Here is a 14,323-nt window from a genome sequence, read left to right on the forward strand (position 1 = left end):
CGGCCAGTCTGCCAGAAGCGATATGTCACTAGTTGTGTATCATAAAAAAGTGATCGTTTCTCCTCCCAGGGGTTAATCGAGATATCTTAATCGAAACCCTAGTAACGAGGCATTGGCTACCTTAAGAGAGTAGTAGTTACTCGTCCCAATTCCTCACCCAGTCCAACATTCTTTCTTACTACGGCCAGTCTGCCAGAAGCGATATGTCACTAGTTGTGTATCATAAAAGAGTGATCGTTTCTCCTCCCAGGGGTTACTCGAGATATCTTAATCGAAACCCTAGTAACGAGGCATTGGCTACCTTAAGAAAGTCATAGTTACTCGTCCCTATTGCTCACCCAGTCCAACATTTTTTCTTACTGTGGCCAGTCTGCCAGAACCGATATGTCACTAGTTGTGTATTATAAAAGAGTCGTCGTTACTCCTCCCAGGAGTTATTCGAGATATCTTAATCGAAACCCTAGTAACGAGGCATTGGCTACCTTAAGAGAGTCATAGTTAGTCGTCCCAATTGCTCACCCAGTAAAACGTTTTTTCTTACTGCGGCCAGTCTGCCAGAAGCGATATTTCACTAGTTGTGTATCATAAAGGACTGATCGTTACTCCTCCCAGGGGTTATTCGAGATATCTTAATCGAAACCCTAGTAACGAGGCATTGGCTACCTTAAGAGAGTAATAGTTACTCGTCCCAATTGCTCACCCAGTCCAACATTTTTTCTTACTGCGGCCAGTCTGCCAGAAGCGACATGTCACTAGTTGTTTATCATAAAAGAGACATCGTTTTTCCTCCCAGGGGTTATTCGAGATATCTTAATCGAAACCCTAGTAACGAGGCATTGGCTGCCTAAGGAGAGTCATAGTTACTCGTCCCAATTGCTCACCCAGTCTGCCATTTTTTCTTACTGTGGCCAGTCTGCCAGAAGCGATATGTCACTAGTTTTGTGTCATAAAAGAGTCATCGTTACTCCTCCCAGGGGTTATTCGAGATATCTTAATGGAAACCCTAGTAACGAGGCATTGGCTACCTTAAGAGAGTCATAGATACTCGTCCCAATTGCTCACCCAGTCCAACATTTTTTCTTACTGCGACCAGTCTGCCAGAAGCGATATGTCACTAGATGTGTATCATAAAAGATTGATCGTTACTCCTCCCAGGGGTTATTCGATATATTTTAATCGAAACCCTAGTTACGAGGCATTGGCTACCTTAAGAGAGTCATAGTTAGTCGTCCCATGGCATACCCAGTAAAACGTTTTATCTCACTGCGGCTAGTCTGCCAGAAGCGATATGTCACTAGTTGTGTATCATAAAAGAGTCATCGTTACTCCTCCCAGGGATTATTCGAGATATCTTAATCGAAACCCTAGTAACGAACATTGGCTACCTTAAGAGAGTCATAGTTACTCGTCCCAATTGCTCACCCAGTAAAACGTTTTTTCTTACTGCGGCCAGTCTGCCTGAAGCGATATGTCACTAGATGTGTATCATAAAAGAGTGATCGTTACTCCTCCCAGGGGTTATTCGAGATATCTTAATCGAAACCCTAGTAATGAGGCATTGGCTACCTTAAGAGAGTCATAGTTACTCGTCCCAATTGCTCACCAAGTCTGCCATTTTTTCTTACTGTGGCCAGTGTGCCAGAAGCGATATCTCACTAGTTGTGTATCATAAAAGAGTCAACGTTACTCATTCCAGGGGTTATTCGAGATATCTTAATCGAAACACTAGTAACGAGGCATTGGGCACCTTAAGAGAGTCATAGTTACTCGTCCCAATTGCTCATCCAGTCCAACATTTTTTCTTACTGCAGCCAGTCCGCCTGAAGCGATATGTCACTAGTTGTGTATCATAAAAGAGTCGTCGTTACTCCTCCCAGGGGTTATTCGAGATATCTTAATCGAAACCCTAGTAACGAGGCATTGGCTACCTTAAGAGAGTCATAGTTACTCTTCCCAATTGCTCACCCAGTCCAACATTTTTTCTTACTGCGACCAGTCTGCCAGAAGCGATATTTCACTAGTTGTGTATCATAAAAGAGTGATCGTTACTCCTCCCAGGGGTTATTCGAGATATCTTAATCGAAACCCTAGTAACGAGGCATTGGCTACCTTAAGAGAGTCATAGTTAGTCGTCCCATGGCTCACCCAGTAAAACGTTTTTTCTCACTGCGGCCAGTCTGCCAGAGGCGATATGTCACTAGTTGTGTTTCATAAAAGAGTAATCGTTACTCCTCCCAGGGGTTATTCGAGATATCTTAATCGAAACCCTAGTAACGAGGCATTGGCTACCTTAAGAGAGTCATAGTTAGTCGTCCCAATTGCTCACCCAGTCTGCCATTTTTTCTTACTGCGGCCAGTCTGCCAGAAGCGATATGTCACTAGTTGTGTATCATAAAAGAGTCATCGTTTCTCCTCCCATGGGTTTTTCGAGATATCTTAATCGAAACCCTAGTAACGAGGCATTGGCTACCTTAAGAGAGTCATAGTTACTCATCCCAATTGGTCACCCAGTCCAACATTTTTTCTTACTACGACCAGTCTCCCAGAAGCGATATTTCATTAGTTGTGTATCATAAAAGAGTGATCGTTACTCCTCCCAGGGGTTACTCGAGATATCTTAATCGAAACCCTAGTAACGAGGCATTGGCTACCTTAAGAGAGTCATAGATACTCGTCCCAATAGCTCACCCAGTCCAACTTTATTTCTTACTGCAGCCAGTCTGCCAGAAGCGATATGTCGCTAGTTGTGTATCATAAAAGAGTCATCGTTACTCCTCCGAGGGGTTATTCGAGATATGTTAATCGAAACCCTAGTAACGAGGCATTGGCTACCTTAACAGAGTCATAGTTACTCGTCCCAATTGCTCACCCAGTCCAACATTTTTTCTTACTGCGACCTGTCTGCCAGAAGCGATATGTCAATAGTTGTGTATCATAAAAGAGTCATCGTTACTCCTCCCAGGGATTATTCGAGATATCTTAATCGAAACCCTAGTAACGAACATTGGCTACCTTAAGAGAGTCATAGTTACTCGTCCCAATTGCTCACCCAGTAAAACGTTTTTTCTTACTGCGGCCAGTCTGCCAGAAGCGATATTTCACTAGTTGTGTATCATAAAAGAGTGATCGTTACTCCTCCCAGGGGTTATTCGTGATATCTTAATCGAAACCCTAGTAACGAGGCATTGGCTACCTTAAGAGAGTAGTAGTTACTCGTCCCAATTGCTCACCCAGTCCAACATTTTTTCTTACTACGGCCAGTCTGCCAGAAGCGATATGTCACTAGTTGTGTATCATAAAAGAGTGATCGTTTCTCCTCCCAGGGGTTATTCTAGATATCTTAATCGAAACCCTAGTAACGAGGCATTGGCTGCCTTAGGAGAGTCATAGTTACTCGTCCCAATTGCTCACCCAGTCTGCCATTTTTTCTTACTGTGGCCAGTCTGCCAGAAGCGATATGTCACTAGTTGTGTATCATAAAAGTGTAATCGTTACTCCTCCCAGGGGTTATTCGAGATATCTTAATGGAAACCCTAGTAACGAGGCATTGGCTACCTTAAGAGAGTCATAGATACTCGTCCCAATTGCTCACCCAGTCCAACATTTTTTCTTACTGCGACCAGTCTGCCAGAAGCGATATGTCACTAGATGAGTATCATAAAAGAGTGATCGTTACTCCTCCCAGGGGTTATTCGATATATTTTAATCGAAACCCTAGTAACGAGGCATTGGCTACCTTAAGAGAGTCATAGTTAGTCGTCCCAATTGCTCACCCAATAAAACGTTTTTTCTTACTGCGGCCAGTCTGCCAGAACCGATATGTCACTAGTTGTGTATCATAAAAGAGTCATCGTTCCTCCTCCCAGGGGTTATTCGAGATATCTTAATCGAAACACTAGTAACGAGGCATTGGCTACCTTAAGAGAGTCATAGTTACTCGTCTCAATTGCTCACCAAGTCTGCCATTATTTCTTACTGTGGCCAGTGTGCCAGAAGCTATTTCTCACTAGTTCTGTATCATAAAAGAGTCATCGTTACTCCTCCCAGGGGTTATTCGAGATATCTTAATCGAAACCCTAGTAACGAGGCATTGGCTTCCTTAAGAGAGTCATAGTTACTCGTCCCAATTGCTCACCCAGTCCAACATTTTTTCTTACTGCAGACAGTCTGCCAGAAGCGATATTTCACTAGTTGTGTATCATAAAAGAGTCGTCGTTACTCCTCCCAGGGGTTATTCGAGATATCTTAATCGAAACCCTAGTAACGAGGCATTGGCTACCTTAAGAGGGTCATAGTTACTCGTCCCAATTGCTCACCCAGTCCAACCTTTTATCTTACTACGACCAGTCTGCCAGAAGCGATATGTCACTAGTTGTGTATCATAAAAGAGTGATCGTTACTCCTCCCAGGGGTTATTCGAGATATCTTAATCGAAACCCTAGTAACGAGGCATTTACTACCTTAAGAGAGTCATAGTTAGTCGTCCCATGGCTCACCCAGTAAAACGTTTTTTCTCAGTGCAGCCAGTCTGCCAGAAGCGATATGTCACTAGTTGTGTATCATAAAAGAGTCATCGTTACCCCTCCCAGGGGTTATTCGAGATATCTTAATCGAAACCCTAGTAACGAGGCATTGGCTACCTTAAGAGAGTCATAGTTAGTCGTCCCAATTGCTCACCCAGTCTGCCATTTTTTCTTACTGCGGCCAGTCTGCCAGAAGCGATATGTCACTAGTTGTGTATCATAAAAGAGTGATCGTTTCTCCTCCCAGGGGTTATTCGAGATATCTTAATCGAAACCCCAGTAACGAGGCATTGGCTACCTTAAGAGAGTAGTAGTTGCTCGTCACAATTCCTCACCCAGTCCAACATTCTTTCTTACTACGGCCAGTCTGCCAGAAGCGATATGTCACTAGTTGTGTATCATAAAAGAGTGATCGTTTCTCCTCCCAGGGGTTATTCGAGATATCTTAATCGAAACCCTAGTAACGAGGCATTGGCTACCTTAAGAAAGTCATAGTTACTCGCCCCTATTGCTCACCCAGTCCAACATTTTTTCTTACTGTGGTCAGTCTGCCAGAACCGATATGTCACAAGTTGTGTATCATAAAAGAGTGATCGTTACCCCTCCCAGGGGTTATTCGATATATTTTAATCGAAACCCTAGTAACGAGGCATTGGCTACCTTAAGAGAGTCATAGTTAGTCGTCCCAATTGCTCACCCAGTAAAACGTTTTTTCTTACTGCGGCCAGTCTGCCAGAAGCGATTTTTCACTAGTTGTGTATCATAAAGGAGTGATCGTTACTCCTCCCAGGGGTTATTCGAGATATCTTAATCGAAACCCTAGTAACGAGGCATTGGCTACCTTAAGAGAGTAATAGTTACTCGTCCCAATTGCTCACCCAGTCCAACATTTTTTCTTACTGCGGCCAGTCTGCCAGAAGCGACATGTCACTAGTTGTGTATCATAAAAGAGTCATCGTTTATCCTCCCAGGGGTTATTCGAGATATCTTAATCGAAACCCTAGTAACGAGGCATTGGCTGCCTTAGGAGAGTCATAGTTACTCGTCCCAATTGCTCACCCAGTCTGCCATTTCTTCTTACTGTGGCCAGTCTGCCAGAAGCGATATGTCACTAGTTTTGTATCATAAAAGAGTCATCGTTACTCCTCCCAGGGGTTATTCGAGATATCTTAATGGAAACCCTAGTAACGAGGCATTGGCTACCTTAAGAGAGTCATAGTTACTCGTCCCAATTGCTCACCCAGTCCAACATTTTTTCTTACTGCGACCTGTCTGCCAGAAGCGATATGTCACTAGCTGTGTATCATAAAAGAGTCATCGTTTCTCCTCCCATGGGTTATTCGAGATATCTTAATCGAAACCCTAGTAACGAGGCATTGGCTACCTTAAGAGAGTCATAGTTACACGTCCCAATAGCTCACCCAGTCCAACATTATTTCTTACTGCAGCCAGTCTGCCAGAAGCGATATGTCACTAGTTGTGTATCATAAAAGTGTAATCGTTACTCCTCCCAGGGGTATTCGAGATATCTTAATGGAAACCCTAGTAACGAGGCATTGGCTACCTTAAGAGAGTCATAGATACTCGTCCCAATTGCTCACCCAGTCCAACATTTTTTCTTACTGCAGCCAGTCTGCCAGAAGCGATATGTCACTAGATGTGTATCATAAAAGAGTGACCGTTTCTCCTCCCAGGGGTTATTCGATATATTTTAATCGAAACCCTAGTAACGAGGCATTGGCTACCTTAAGAGAGTCATAGTTAGTCGTCCCAATTGCTCACCCAGTCCAACATTTTTTCTTACTGCGACCTGTCTGCCAGAAGCGATATGTCACTAGTTGTGTATCATAAAAGAGTCATCGTTACTCCTCCCAGGGATTATTCGAGATATCTTAATCGAAACCCTAGTAACGACGCATTGGCTACCTTCAGAGAGTCATAGATACTCGTCCCAATTGCTCACCCAGTCCAACATTTTTTCTTACTGCGACCAGTCTGCCAGAAGCGATATGTCACTAGATGTGTATCATAAAAGAGTGATCGTTACTCCTCCCAGGGGTTATTCGATATATTTTAATCGAAACCCTAGTAACGAGGCATTGGCTACCTTAAGAGAGTCATAGTTACTCGTCCCAATTGCTCACCCAGTCCAACATTTTTTCTTACTGCGACCTGTCTGCCAGAAGCGATATGTCACTAGTTGTGTATCATAAAAGAGTCGTCGTTACTCCTCCCAGGGGTTATTCGAGATATCTTAATCGAAACCCTAGTAACGAGGCATTGGCTACCTTAAGAGGGTCATAGTTACTCGTCCCAATTGCTCACCCAGTCCAACATTTTTTCTTACTGCGACCAGTCTGCCAGAAGCGATATGTCACTAGATGTGTATCATAAAAGAGTGATCGTTACTCCTCCCAGGGGTTACTCGAGATATCTTAATCGAAACCCTAGTAACGAGGCATTGGCTACCTTAAGAGAGTCATAGTTACTCGTCCCAATTGCTCACCCAGTCCAACATTTTTTCTTACTGTGTCCAGTCTGCCAGAAGCGATATGTCACTAGTTGTGTATTATAAAAGAGTCCTCGTTTCTCCTCCCAGGGGTTATTCGAGATATCTTAATCGAAACCCTAGTAATGAGGCATTGGCTACCTTAAGAGAGTCATAGTTACTCGTCCCAATTGCTCACCAAGTCTGCCATTTTTTCTTACTGTGGCCAGTGTGCCAGAAGCGATATCTCACTAATTGTGTATCATAAAAGAGTCAACGTTACTCATCCCAGGGGTTATTCGAGATATCTTAATCGAAACCCTAGTAACGAGGCATTGGCTACCTTAAGAGAGTCATAGTTACTCGTCCCAATTGCTCATCCAGTCCAAAATTTTTTCTTACTGCAGCCAGACTGCCAGAAGCGATATGTCACTAGTTGTGTATCATAAAAGAGTCGTCGTTACTCCACCCAGGGGTTATTCGAGATATCTTAATTGAAACCCTAGTAACGAGGCATTGGCTACCTTAAGAGAGTCATAGTTACTCGTCCCAATTGCTCACCCAGTCCAACATTTTTTCTTACTGCGACCAGTCTGCCAGAAGCGATATGTCACTAGTTGTGTATCATAAAAGAGTGATCGTTACTCCTCCCAGGGGTTATTCGAGATATCTTAATCGGAACCCTAGTAACGAGGCATTGGCTACCTTAAGAGAGTCATAGTTAGTCGTCCCAATTGCTCACCCAGTCTGCCATTTTTTCTTACTGCGGCCAGTCTGCCAGAAGCGATATGTCACTAGTTGTGTATCATAAAAGAGTCATCGTTTCTCCTCCCATGGGTTATTCGAGATATCTTAATCGAAACCCTAGTAACGAGGCATTGGCTACCTTAAGAGAGTCATAGTTACTCGTCCCAATTGCTCACCCAGTCCAACATTTTTTCTTACTGTGGCCAGTCTGCCAGAACCGATATGTCACTAGATGTGTATCATAAAAGAGTGACCGTTTCTCCTCCCAGGGGTTATTCGAGATATCTTAATCGAAACCCCAGTAACGAGACATTGGCTACCTTAAGAGAGTCATAGTTACTCGTCCCAATTGCTCACCCAGTCCAACATTTTTTCTTACTACGACCAGTCTGCCAGAAGCGATATTTCACTAGTTGTGTATCATAAAAGAGTGATCGTTACTCCTCCGAGGGGTTATTCGAGATATCTTAATCGAAACCCTAGTAACGAGGCATTGGCTACCTTAAGAGTGTCATAGTTACTCGTCCCAATTGCTCACCCTGTCCAACATTTTTTCTTACTGTGTCCAGTCTGCCAGAAGCGATATGTCACTAGTTGTGTATCATAAAAGAGTCATCGTTACTCCTCCCAGGGATTATTCGAGATATCTTAATCGAAACCCTAGTAACGACGCATTGGCTACCTTAAGAGAGTCATAGTTACTCGTTCCAATTGCTCACCCAGTAAAACGTTTTTTCTTACTGCGGCCAGTCTGCCAGAAGCGATATTTCACTAGTTGTGTATCATAAAAGAGTGATCGTTACTCCTCCCAGGGGTTATTCGAGATATCTTAATCGAAACCCTAGTAACGAGGCATTGGCTACCTTAAGAGAGTAGTAGTTACTCGTCCCAATTGCTCACCCAGTCCAACATTTTTTCTTACTACGGCCAGTCTGCCAGAAGCGATATGTCACTAGTTGTGTATCATAAAAGAGTGATCGTTTCTCCGCCCAGGGGTTATTCTAGATAACTTAATCGAAACCCTAGTAACGAGGCATTGGCTGCCTTAGGAGTGTGATAGTTACTCGTCCCAATTGCTCACCCAGTCTGCCATTTTTTCTTACTGTGGCCAGTCTGCCAGAAGCGATATGTCACTGGTTGTGTATCATAAAAGTGTAATCGTTACTCCTCCCAGGGGTTATTCGAGATATCTTAATGGAAACCCTAATAACGAGGCATTGGCTACCTTAAGAGAGTCATAGATACTCGTCCCAATTGCTCACCCAGTCCAACATTTTTTCTTACTGCGACCAGTCTGCCAGAATCGATATGTCACTAGATGTGTATCATAAAAGAGTGATCGTTACTCCTCCCAGGGGTTATTCGATATATTTTAATCGAAACCCTAGTAACGAGGCATTGGCTACCTTAAGAGAGTCATAGTTAGTCGTCCCAATTGCTCACCCAGTCCAACATTTTTTCTTACTGCGACCTGTCTGCCAGAAGCGATATGTCACTAGTTGTGTATCATAAAAGAGTCATCGTTACTCCTCCCAGGGATTATTCGAGATATCTTAATCGAAACCCTAGTAACGACGCATTGGCTACCTTAAGAGAGTCATAGATACTCGTCCCTATTGCTCACCCAGTCCAACATTTTTTCTTACTGCGACCAGTCTGCCAGAAGCGATATGTCACTAGATGTGTATCATAAAAGAGTGATCTTACTCCTCCCAGGGGTTATTCGATATATTTTAATCGAAACCCTAGTAACGAGGCATTGGCTACCTTAAGAGAGTCATAGTTACTCGTCCCAATTGCTCACCCAGTCCAACATTTTTTCTTACTGCGACCTGTCTGCCAGAAGCGATATGTCACTAGTTGTGTATCATAAAAGAGTCATCGTTACTCCTCCCAGGGATTATTCGTGATATCTTAATCGAAACCCTAGTAACGACGCATTGGCTACCTTAAGAGAGTCATAGTTACTCGTTCCAATTGCTCACCCAGTAAAACGTTTTTTCTTACTGCGGCCAGTCTGCCAGAAGCGATATGTCACTAGATGTGTATCATAAAAGAGTGATCGTTACTCCTCCCAGGGGTTACTCGAGATATCTTAATCGAAACCCTAGTAACGAGGCATTGGCTACCTTAAGAGAGTCATAGTTACTCGTCCCAATTGCTCACCCAGTCCAACATTTTTTCTTACTGTGTCCAGTCTGCCAGAAGCGATATGTCACTAGTTGTGTATTACAAAAGAGTCATCATTTCTCCTCCCATGGGTTATTCGAGATATCTTAATCGAAACCCTAGTAATGAGGCATTGGCTACCTTAAGAGAGTCATAGTTACTCGTCCCAATTTCTCACCAAGTCTGCCATTTTTTCTTACTGTGGCCAGTGTGCCAGAAGCGATATGTCACTAGTTGTGCATCATAAAAGAGTCAACGTTACTCATCCCAGGGGTTATTCGAGATATCTTAATCGAAACCCTAGTAACGAGGCATTGGCTACCTTAAGAGAGTCATAGTTACTCGTCCCAATTGCTCATCCAGTCCAAAATTTTTTCTTACTGCAGCCAGACTGCCAGAAGTGGTATGTCACTAGTTGTGTATCATAAAAGAGTCGTCGTTACTCCTCCCAGGGGTTATTCGAGATATCTTAATCGAAACCCTAGTAACGAGGCATTGGCTACCTTAAGAGAGTCATAGTTACTCGTCCCAATTGCTCACCCAGTCCAACATTTTTTCTTACTGCGACCAGTCTGCCAGAAGCGATATGTCACTAGTTGTGTATCATAAAAGAGTGATCGTTACTCCTCTCAGGGGTTATTCGAGATATCTTAATCGAAACCCTAGTAACGAGGCATTGGCTACCTTAAGAGAGTCATAGTTAGTCGTCCCATGGCTCACCCAGTAAAACGTTTTTTCTCACTGCGGCCAGTCTGCCAGAAGCGATATGTCACTAGTTGTGTTTCATAAAAGAGTAATCGTTACTCCTCCCAGGGGTTATTCGAGATATCTTAATCGGAACCCTAGTAACGAGGCATTGGCTACCTTAAGAGAGTCATAGTTAGTCGTCCCAATTGCTCACCCAGTCTGCCATTTTTTTCTTACTGCGGCCACTCTGCCAGAAGCGATATGTCACTAGTTGTGTATCATAAAAGAGTCATCGTTTCTCCTCCCATGGGTTATTCGAGATATCTTAATCGAAACCCTAGTAACGAGGCATTGGCTACCTTAAGAGAGTCATAGTTACTCGTCCCAATTGCTCACCCAGTCCAACATTTTTTATTACTGTGGCCAGTCTGCCAGAACCGATATGTCACTAGATGTGTATCATAAAAGAGTGACCGTTTCTCCTCCCAGGGGTTATTCGAGATATCTAAATCGAAACCCCAGTAACGAGACATTGGCTACCTTAAGAGAGTCATAGTTACTCGTCCCAATTGCTCACCCAGTCCAACATTTTTTCTTACTACGACCAGTCTGCCAGAAGCGGTATTTCACTAGTTGTGTATCATAAAAGAGTGATCGTTACTCCTCCGAGGGGTTATTCGAGATATCTTAATCGAAACCCTAGTAACGAGGCATTGGCTACCTTAAGAGAGTCATAGTTACTCGTCCCAATTGCTCACCCAGTCCAACATTTTTTCTTACTGCGACCTGTCTGCCAGAAGCGATATGTCACTAGTTGTGTATCATAAAAGAGTCATCGTTACTCCTCCCAGGGATTATTCGAGATATCTTAATCGAAACCCTAGTAACGACGCATTGGCTACCTTAAGAGAGTCATAGTTACTCGTTCCAATTGCTCACCCAATAAAACGTTTTTTCTTACTGCGGCCAGTCTGCCAGAAGCGATATTTCACTAGTTGTGTATCATAAAAGTGTAATCGTTACTCCTCCCAGGGGTTATTCGAGATATCTTAATGGAAACCCTAGTAACGAGGCATTGGCTACCTTAAGAGAGTCATAGATACTCGTCCCAATTGCTCACCCAGTCCAACATTTTTTCTCACTGCGGCCAGTCTGCCAGAAGCGATATGTCACTAGTTGTGTATTACAAAAGAGTCATCGTTTCTCCTCCCAGGGGTTATTCGAGATATCTTAATCGAAACCCTAGTAATGAGGCATTGGCTACCTTAAGAGAGTCATAGTTACTCGTCCCAATTTCTCACCAAGTCTGCCATTTTTTCTTACTGTGGCCAGTGTGCCAGAAGCGATATGTCACTAGTTGTGTATCATAAAAGAGTCAACGTTACTCATCCCAGGGGTTATTCGAGATATCTTAATCGAAACCCTAGTAACGAGGCATTGGCTACCTTAAGAGAGTCATAGTTACTCGTCCCAATTGCTCATCCAGTCCAAAATTTTTTCTTACTGCAGCCAGACTGCCAGAAGCGATATGTCACTAGTTGTGTATCATAAGAGAGTGGTCGCTACTCCTCCCAGGGGTTATTCGAGATATCTTAATGGAAACCCTAGTAACGAGGCATTGGCTACCTTAAGAGAGTCATAGTTACTCGTCCCAATTGCTCACCCAGTCCAACATTTTTTCTTCCTGCGACCAGTCTGCCAGAAGCGATATGTCACTAGTTGTGTATCATAAAAGAGTGATCGTTACTCCTCCCAGGGGTTATTCGAGATATCTTAATCGAAACCCTAGTAACGAGGCATTGGCTACCTTAAGAGAGTCATAGTTAGTCGTCCCATGGCTCACCCAGTAAAACGTTTTTTCTCACTGCGGCCAGTCTGCCAGAAGCGATATGTCACTAGTTGTGTATCATAAAAGAGTCATCGTTTCTCCTCCCATGGGTTATTCGAGATATCTTAATCGAAACCCTAGTAACGAGGCATTGGCTACCTTAAGAGAGTCATAGTTACTCGTCCCAATTGCTCACCCAGTCCAACATTTTTTCTTACTGTGGCCAGTCTGCCAGAAGCGATATGTCACTAGATGTGTATCATAAAAGAGTGACCGTTTCTCCTCCCAGGGGTTATTCGAGATATCTTAATCGAAACCCCAGTAACGAGACATTGGCTACCTTAAGAGAGTCATAGTTACTCGTCCCAATTGCTCACCCAGTCCAACATTTTTTCTTACTACGACCAGTCTGCCAGAAGCGATATTTCACTAGTTGTGTATCATAAAAGAGTGATCGTTACTCCTCCGAGGGGTTATTCGAGATATCTTAATCGAAACCCTAGTAACGAGGCATTGGCTACCTTAAGAGAGTCATAGTTACTCGTCCCAATTGCTCACCCAGTCCAACATTTTTTCTTACTGCGACATGTCTGCCAGAAGCGATATGTCACTAGTTGTGTATCATAAAAGAGTCATCGTTACTCCTCCCAGGGATTATTCGAGATATCTTAATCGAAACCCTAGTAACGACGCATTGGCTACCTTAAGAGAGTCATAGTTACTCGTTCCAATTGCTCACCCAGTAAAACGTTTTTTCTTACTGCGGCCAGTCTGCCAGAAGCGATATTTCACTAGTTGTGTATCATAAAAGAGTGATCGTTACTCCTCCCAGGGGTTATTCGAGATATCTTAATCGAAACCCTAGTAACGAGGCATTGGCTACCTTAAGAGAGTAGTAGTTACTCGTCCCAATTGCTCACCCAGTCCAACATTTTTTCTTACTACGGCCAGTCTGCCAGAAGCGATATGCCACTAGTTGTGTATCATAAAAGAGTGATCGTTTCTCCGCCCAGGGGTTATTCTAGATATCTTAATCGAAACCCTAGTAACGAGGCATTGGCTGCCTTAGGAGAGTGATAGTTACTCGTCCCAATTGCTAACCCAGTCTGCCATTTTTCCTTACTGTGGCCAGTCTGCCAGAAGCGATATGTCACTAGTTGCGTATCATAAAAGTGTAATCGTTACTCCTCCCAGGGGTTATTCGAGATATCTTAATGGAAACCCTAGTAACGAGGCATTGGCTACCTTAAGAGAGTCATAGATACTCGTCCCAATTGCTCACCCAGTCCAACATTTTTTCTCACTGCGGCCAGTCTGCCAGAAGCGATATGTCACTAGTTGTGTATTACAAAAGAGTCATCGTTTCTCCTCCCAGGGGTTATTCGAGATATCTTAATCGAAACCCTAGTAATGAGGCATTGGCTACCTTAAGAGAGTCATAGTTACTCGTCCCAATTTCTCACCAAGTCTGCCATTTTTTCTTACTGTGGCCAGTGTGCCAGAAGCGATATGTCACTAGTTGTGTATCATAAAAGAGTAAACGTTACTCATCCCAGGGGTTATTCGAGATATCTTAATCGAAACCCTAGTAACGAGGCATTGGCTACCTTAAGAGAGTCATAGTTACTCGTCCCAATTGCTCATCCAGTCCAAAATTTTTTCTTACTGCAGCCAGACTGCCAGAAGCGATATGTCACTAGTTGTGTATCATAAAAGAGTCGTCGTTACTCCTCCCAGGGGTTATTCGAGATATCTTAATCGAAACCCTAGTAACGAGGCATTGGCTACCTTAAGAGAGTCATAGTTACTCGTCCCAATTGCTCACCCAGTCCAACATTTTTTCTTACTGCGACCAGTCTGCCAGAAGCGATATGTCACTAG

The sequence above is a fragment of the Schistocerca gregaria genome, chromosome X (genome assembly GCF_023897955.1).
Source record: "Schistocerca gregaria isolate iqSchGreg1 chromosome X, iqSchGreg1.2, whole genome shotgun sequence".
In the NCBI taxonomy this organism is placed as follows: Eukaryota; Metazoa; Arthropoda; class Insecta; order Orthoptera; family Acrididae; genus Schistocerca; species Schistocerca gregaria.